This window comes from Pleuronectes platessa, chromosome 18 (assembly GCF_947347685.1).
Source record: "Pleuronectes platessa chromosome 18, fPlePla1.1, whole genome shotgun sequence".
In the NCBI taxonomy this organism is placed as follows: Eukaryota; Metazoa; Chordata; class Actinopteri; order Pleuronectiformes; family Pleuronectidae; genus Pleuronectes; species Pleuronectes platessa.
Window position 1 is genome coordinate 10221385 of NC_070643.1, and position 8010 is coordinate 10229394.

Genomic DNA, 8010 nt, shown 5'->3' on the forward strand with positions numbered 1-8010 from the left:
CGGATTTAACTGTATTGTGAATTACTGTGAGTAATTGTCTTTTTAAATACAACCACTAGGAGTCACCAAAATCAGACTCTTAAATTCATCCAGAAACAAAAAGGGTAAAATGATAAGTCTTTTGATGTGCTGCAACTCATAGAAGTGCTTTCAACAAGCAGGCATAGAGGCAGTGATGCAGCGATGACAGATGTGGTTGTAAATGCTACATTTTGCAGCTACGTAACAAATCATCTCCAATAAAGAAAAGGGGGAAAGAAATAACTTTTTCCACATTTTGTACAGCTATTAACATTTTTGTACAGGTTTTTTTCCAAAAGAGGTGAATGGGCGGTTGGTCCTTACCCTGCTCCTCTTACTTTTCCTGGAACTGTCTGCGCGCCAACAATTCTCCATCAGTCTCTCTGGCTGAGTTTGGGGAACCTGCAGATGTCCCTGCCTCTGTTTCCTCCTCCTGTTTCTCTACTGCTGCACTTGGCCCCGATTCTTCCTCTTGGATTGAGGTGATGAGAAACGGGGCAGCAGAGGATTGTCTCCGTACCAGTGCCTCATCCATGAGGAAAAACCAGCGCCAAGTAGAAGCACTCGCTTTTCCACTTCACGATACATCTGCCGACCTTTGGCAATTGAAAACCTAAAATAGAGGAAAATCAGGCCTAAACCCACTTTCAGATGACAGTTTTTGATTTTGCTGGCTTAAATGACATGAATAACATGACCTGTTCAAACTGGTCAAGCTATTATCTGGTAAATATACTCTGTTTGCCAGAGAGTAGCATTTTAGCAATTATGTTTATTAAAGGTAAGCAACATAGTAAACAAAAGGTTGTTGTCCTTCATCGATTAATTAGCCGACTGATCTCCTGCTCTAATTCCCAGAAGGAAAATGTTGGCCCTGGCATTGTTTTTTCACAGTAGGGGGGAAAAACAGGAATCAACTGCATGTATAGAAGTAATTTCAAGTGCACCAAAAGATTGGGTGCTCGTCCGTGCTGTTGGACAGAACAGAGGCAAACATGCTGTCTACACATGTAAACGTTCATCTCTTCTGTCTCAGCTTCTCCCCTCCTGTCACTCTGGTTCTAGGTCTTTCTCTTCACTTTGCCCAAACACTGTAAGTGGCACCTCCAAATCTCTGCCGGTTTGGGTTTCTAAAGGAAACACCCCATCACTGAACCTCTGAAAAACTGGCCCAGGGAAACAATGGTGCCCTTGAATTTCTCCTGCTCGTTTTGCATGTAATGATATCTAGATTAAACACAATATTATTGTAGGCCCATGCAGGCTAATCACAATTTTCTCTCACGCATGCATCAGAGTACGGTGCATGTGGAAATATTCCTTATTTCTAAACACCAGTTTTATTCAGAGCTTCCTGATGGTTGTTTTGGGAAGAGGGGTGAGGGGGGAAGGGGACGGGGGGACGGGGAGAGAGAATAATTATAGTATAGAGGGGAAAGGAATAATAAAGCAAGGGAACGAAAAAAGGCATCTCCAAAACCAAGTGTTGCAGTGGAGATTTTTTGGACATGGCTTGTCCCAAACATGAATCTGACAAGTTCTCATTGAGATGAGGAAATATGCCTTGATATAAAAGGCAATAAGAAGTGTTGACAGGCTGATTCTGCATAAAAAGAAGTGAGTGATGGGACTGTTTTCCCTTATTCCAGCTGAGGTGGGTAACATCCAGAGGTTCTGCTGAGATGGGCCCCCTCCAGACTAAAGAAAACCTGGCCGACCAAAAATAGCCTGGTAAAGAACTACGACGGGTGACACAGCCAAAATGAATTGAACTTGATGTGGCTTTACATGTTGCCCAGAGTAGTGAACCATGGAAGACGCTCATTGTGGCCTTAAGTCCAACAAGGGATGAAGAGGATTAAGGTAAGAAAATGGTTTCAGAAAATTTGGCATTTGTCAAAGGTACGGAGGGGCAGATATGTGAACTTTGAATGTTTTGCACCGTGATGTAGTGGTTAGCATTGTTACCCCACTCCAAGAAGCTTCTGGGTTCAGATCGGACGTCCTTTGGCCTTTCTGTGTGGAGTTTGCATGTTCTTCCTATGCCTGTATGGGCTTCTGCCAGGGGTTTGGCCTCCAACAAAGACAGGAAGCTTTGGGTATTTGGAGACTTTAAGTTGATCATAGGTATGAGTAGTCCCCTCAAAGGAATACGTTATGTAGATAATGGATGTATTAATAACACAGTTACAACCTCCAACAGTCTGAACTCGATCATAATGAAACACTAATGGTAATGTGATGAAACTAACAAACTCTATACAGCGACAACAATATTTGAATCAGCAATGTGCTACATAATTTCCACCTTTAACCTGGCTGGGACATGATCGGTCTGGGAACCAGCTCTATTTATTTGAGAATCACTGAGTCCAGCAGAACCACCTGTTTTTCCCAGAAAAGAGCCAGACGGAGCATTTCGATACAAACAGCATCTGAACTTTCACTCTGCTTCATAACAAACGTGTGTCCTCTCTATACCACCACCGAGCTACCAACATTCTTGCCTTAATTTCTCCCCTCTCACCAATCTCTTAACCTGGGAGTTCACAGGAACGTAGGGTAATCTGTCTGGGCCAACGTGTCGGGCTATTCAAAGGCTCATGTTTAGGCCGGCCTAATCACCTTTCGGATCAGCACGGAGAACAGAGAAGGCTATACCTTTTATCCCAAACCAAAGTCAACAAGGCAGGATTCCTGTGAGGCATTGCAGACATTCTTGAAAGCAGAAAGGAGGGCCATTGACCCGCCTCTAACAAATTCAAGAGGAAAAGAAAGTGAAGAAGAGAGGACGACATGTGGAAAAAACTGTGTTGTTGTGGTATTAAGACAAGGCCTTCGAAATGTTCGCATGAAGCTTCAATTCTTCTTTTCTTTACTTGTCTCTTCTTGTGGTTGATTTCTTTCTTGCTGTAAACAACGAAGATGGTTTGCGGAACACCACAAAATTGTGTTCCTAAAATCAACTACCTCACTATCCTCACTACTTTTTCCCCCTCCTATTCAACGTCACCTGTCTCCTCCTCTGTGCTCCTGCTCCTGTGCCAGGCCAGGAGTTTGGCCAGTGACCCGGGGTAATTAATAACTCCCGTAACTAGGTGCTGTTTGCACAGATGGACCTCCTCCTTTAGAACTGGCCACCCTTTCTGCAGATGCTATTTCCTCCCTCCTGTTCGCCAGAGCGATCACATGCTGTGTAAACACTGTAGCTCGCTGAACATGCCAAACACAGCAACACTCCTGTAAGAGCTCGACTGTGTGAATCCGTTCGTCCAAGCGCTGCCCATGTAGGATTTGTGCCCTTACATTTTCTATTTATGTGTCTCATCCCCTCTTTCGTAGAAGAGTGTGTGCTCTCTGGGTTGAAATAACAACTTCAACCACATTTTAGGAGAGAAAGTAAGAGTTCTTCAAAGAAAAACAACAGAGAGAAAGATGAGGGTAAGTGTGAGAGAGAAAGTCGTGAGTGGTGGCAGTAGGAGGAGAGGATTGGAGACATTTTGGCCGCGGATGTCAGAGAGGAATCAGTGAATAACTTGGCTTGTTTCTTTGTGGTGAGAACAGCATGGGCTGAAGGCTGGAGCCAGAGCCCACAATGTCTAGCCTGGAAGGTTCTCTCATTAGAGAGATTGGAGCGCACAACCTCCTGGGAACCGCAGCGCCAGAGCGCAGCACTCATCAGAGCTCTGGGATCGCTCACTCTTAAAGGCCATCTCAGGTATTGAGTTATGTGCATTTTTCTTTTCTTTTTAACAAGGTTGTCACTCTCATCTTTTGTCTCTTTGTGCCATGTGTCTGGAGTTTGCGGTGATGCTTGGAATCGCCATGCAAATATCCCGCCCCTCTGTGTTGGTCAAACGAGTATGTGTCTGAGAATATGCAACGAGACATGAGAGGAGTCTCTGTACTCTGTCCAACGCCAGAAAAGTCGCCTTTGAAGGAGTGCAAAAAGTATGCCAGTGTTTTTTGTTTAAACACTCATTTTATGGCTTTCAGTGAACTGAGCATTGCTGGCTGGCAGGAGAAATGACAAAATGCAGTAAAGGAAAAAAGAGAAGGAAGAGGAGAAGAAAGGCAGAGGGGACAAATATTCCAGCGCGAGGTCTTCGGGGCACAGATCATCGGCCCCTCTGCAGCGAGGCCTCGGAGGCGGTCTTTAATGTTCCCCCTTAAATGAGGAGAAAAAACATCTGAACCTGTGTACTCAGCCGGAAACCATAAACCGTCAGGAGTCTTAACAAGGGCCATTCACATGTAATTGTAACCGTCAAAAAGTCATAGGGATACACGGGTAGAAGTGTTTTCTCTACCTATTTACCCCTGGTTGTAAAATGCATGTACATTTGACTTTACACAATCTCATTTAACCTTTTTAACATGGATAACTATTTACTTTGGGGATAATAATAAAACATATTAAAGGTCATTATTGAGTTAGCTAGTGCGTTTAACTAACCATTGAGTTTGGCACATGTCAAAATCTGCTGACATGGATTCATGACCTATACTGTAGCCAGCCACCAGGTGGTGGTCAGGCTGCTTTGGCTTCACTTTTGAGGAGCTGTCATGACAACCATCTTTACAGTCAGTGGCAAGGGTGTGAGTGTAAAGAATGGAAGGTTTATGTCATATAAAGTTACTTGATAGCAATTGCAAGGTTACTGTAGGTCGTTCGTATTTTCAGTTTTCTGAACATCTTGCTCAACGTAGTGCAGTAAAGAATTAATGAAGTATTACATATTAAGTGGCTCGCCTCTTTCACAGCTCATCTTGGGATGGGTTTCCAGATTCTGAACAGTTTAAGCAACAATAGCTATTGGAATGTTCTCAGTGCAAAATGGCCACTGCCTCTTTTTGATTCCCTCAGCCCTGGGGAATGTAAAGCATGCACACTGCCATAGGGTGACGTCTTAGTTTGTGCATTCAGGTAAGACATATTTAAATGATAGCAGGGAGACAGGGAACTATTTTACTGGAAGAAATATACTTTTCCAATTGAATCTGCATGAATCGTAAGATTCGACATGTAATGATCGGTACACCTTGACATTTCAGCAGAAAATCTTGCTGTTTTGACACTTTTATACATTCAAAATATTTTTTTTGACAGCCAGTAAAATGTGCAAAAAGCACCATATAATTACGCACTAAAAGCCCTCAGTGGAGCTCTCTCTCCAGAAAGCTGCGGGTGTTTCAGGAGTGGCTCCAGTCCTCAGCAAAAACAGCAGGCATCTATTCATCTGGGGCTTTTAAAGCAGGGTCACTCTTTATTTTAACTAAGTTTTGTGGCTTACGGTGTGTTTTCAGGCATGTGGACAGCTGGTTGTGATTGAGTAAATGCGCCAGGCTTGGGACCTTGGTACCACAGGTGAACAAGACAGTCATTTGAACAGAGTTTTCAGCCACCTCAAAGTCATGACTCAGCACTCCTGCTCCTACATGGATTCCACCCTGGAGGAGGGAAAACAAAACTCACCGTGATGGAACTGTCAAAGTCAGAATGTGTTTTACAGTCCGACCTGTCGGTGTCATTCAATGAAAACACAAGGACGTTTTACAGAATACCACTTATGACTCAAGCCACTTCATCCTAATGGTGCTGCTTTTCAAAAATAAGACCTTGGCACAGTGCACAGTTGCTGCTCTCATCATTTTCTTCTGCGTCAATCCTCAAAGGTTAAGAGCTTGCTCTTTCCCCAAATAACCAGCCGGAACATATTCAACATTTACCTCATGCCATGGCGCCTATGAATAAGAAACCTTGCTGCATGGAAAACCTTGTGATTAAGTTTGCCCCCAGCATCATAACTGTGTTGACTGTGTTTGCCTTGCAGGGACTAATAATTGAGTTGGTCTGGTGTAAATAAAATACTTTGACATTCCCACTTCTGAGCCAGGAGAACTTTCTAAAACCCAACACACCCTCCTCAGCAAATCACCAAGACAATACTGAGAGCTTTTCTTCAATTATATGGTTTGGACACCGCAGAGGCTGGGAGCAGTTTGGGTCTCTGATAAATTTGTTTGTGCTGCTAAAATTATTGAATTATAAATTATCATCCATCTTTTAAATAACACATCTATAAAGACTTGTGACTAACTGCTTTAGTCACACGTCTTTGGATTTAATTCATGACATCCCTGTGTCAGAGCTTAAACATGTTATAGCATGTTAACTAAAAAGCATCAGTAACTTATGGCTACCATGTTAGTAAACTGTGTTTATGAATTGATATACACTGTAACATGTAACACATATGCTTAACTACATAATAGTAGTGTTCTTTACTTATTTCTCACCATCCAGTTGATTTAACTCAAGTAATGTGAGTAATGTATCTGTTTTGCCTAAAAAACGTATACAACTATGTTCACTTGAGTAAACCGGACTTGTGAACCCGGAGTCAATGAGAGCCATTCACTCCAGCTACCAGAGAACCAGCTAGGTGCAGTTTCTGCTAAAGGGATGCATTTTGGTGCCATGAGGGAAACTATATGTGCACAGTTAGTCACAAGTGAGTGGGCAAATAAACATGGTTCCTACAAAATGTTGCAGTTCTCTCAAAACCACTTTCTTTCCTTGGGCTCTTGCCTTGTGACCTCCTGCTCTATCACAGTATCAAGCTAATATCATCATCTATCTAGTAACTCCAGAAATCTCTGTCTGTCTGTAAGTTGGTTGTATATCTTGAGAGCCGTCTTGTCGGCTTCACATTTGGCGTATGTATTGTTGCAGTATCAGATTTGGACACACAATACATTTAATATTAATTACCTTTACACATTCTGAGTCGAGCTTCACTTAACTTTGAATGAACAGTTGAACATCTCCTTGTGCAGCAGCAGTGTCGCAGCTTCAGGGTTCTGTGGATTGAGTGAAGCAGCTGTTTACTTGACATAAGCACACCTATCCATTCAGACTAACTCTTTCCACGTAAACTGAATTATTTTTAAGTTGGACAAAATAAATACAACCAAGTTTGAAGTAAGACTAATAAAAAAGTATGAAAGTAAACTTAAACTAAGTCTAATATATAAAGGTTTCCTTAACTTTTTTTAAAAGTAAGATCAACTTGTCAAAGTTTACAGTGTAGCAGATTATTTTTTTGAGTATTTTTTTTACATTTTTAGTAAGGCACCCTCAGGCAGATTCTGTGCGCTGACCACAGTGATTGGCACACGTACAGTTTTTCTGGGTGGACCAATGCTTCGGCCTGAACTCAATCCTCCTGTAAATCCACAAAGGTCGCGGTGTCACATGAAGAAAAACACTGCAAGGGCGTCAGGGAATAAGGCAAAAAAACTGCATATAGCCCGCTGCTTAATTGCAAGAGTGGAGAGGGATACGTTAGACCATGAGGTTATGTGTTACACAGTAGGAGAGTGAGGGTCTGTGTTGCGCCGTCACCATGTGTGAGGTTTGCTCGGTCCTGTGTTAAGAAAATGCAAGGGGCTGCGTGGATGGGAGTGTGTTGTTTCTGGTACCGCAGAGACATGAAACACAATCCAGAAAATCCAGTCTGAGTAACAGAGCCATGGTTTAAAAGCTTATTAGATGCAAAAACACTGCATAACGGTTAATAATATTTAGAGGGAGAATTTTATATGTCTGAAACGTTGTCAAGGCAGCAATTATTTAATCTGGTATATTTTAGACTCAAGAATGAAGATGTTTATCATCACACTGCTTATAGAAATACAATCATGTGAAAAACCTGTGCAGGGAAGCTCTGAAGTACTTAGCAAAAATAAAGTATTTAAGTAAGTAATACAAGAAACAATTACAATAATAATAAAACTATAGAATAATAGAATAAAAAGTGTACTTACAAAAGAAATATACAATACAAAATCTAAGTACAAAGACAAAATAAGAACAAATAAATCTGCAATAACAGACTGAATAATTCATATTGCACAGTCGTGTGTGTGTGCCTGTGTGTTTAATGTTTAAACAGATTGCTGAATTGCACAGGGTTTACTCCTACA

At 41.9% G+C, this 8010-nt stretch overlaps 1 long non-coding RNA gene across 1 annotated transcript; it reads left to right on the forward strand.

Annotated features, from left to right (window-relative positions):
* The first annotated feature begins 3225 nt into the window (after positions 1-3225).
* On the forward strand, positions 3226-4437 carry LOC128462013 (uncharacterized). The gene is made up of 3 exons (XR_008342318.1): positions 3226-3462; positions 3586-3739; positions 4018-4437. It is a non-coding gene; the product is annotated as an uncharacterized LOC128462013 (long non-coding RNA).
* Positions 4438-8010: the final 3573 nt, after the last annotated feature.